The sequence below is a fragment of the Arachis duranensis genome, chromosome 6 (assembly GCF_000817695.3).
Source record: "Arachis duranensis cultivar V14167 chromosome 6, aradu.V14167.gnm2.J7QH, whole genome shotgun sequence".
Lineage (NCBI taxonomy): Eukaryota > Viridiplantae > Streptophyta > Magnoliopsida > Fabales > Fabaceae > Arachis > Arachis duranensis.
Window position 1 is genome coordinate 21,495,509 of NC_029777.3, and position 270 is coordinate 21,495,778.

At 43.0% G+C, this 270-nt stretch overlaps 1 protein-coding gene across 1 annotated transcript in view; it reads right to left on the minus strand.

Annotated features, from left to right (window-relative positions):
- Nucleotides 1-270, minus strand: part of LOC127748446 (uncharacterized) — a 31,761-nt gene that overhangs the window by 17,615 nt on the left and 13,876 nt on the right. The window lies entirely within an intron of this gene.

Sequence of the window (270 nt, forward strand, 5' to 3'; positions counted from 1 at the left end):
ACTGAGACCATAGAGATTCCATTGGACTTACTTCTGCCATTCATGAGCTCTGATGAGTATTCTTCCTCTGAAGAGGATGAGTATGTCACTGAAGAGCAAGTTGGTAAATACCTTGGAGCAATCATGAAGCTAAATGACAAGTTATTTGGGAATGAGACTTGGGAGGATGAACCCCCTTTGCTCACCAAAGAACTGGATGACTTGTCTAGGCAAAAACTGCCTCAAAAGAGACAGGATCCTGGGAAGTTTTCAATACCTTGTACCATAGGC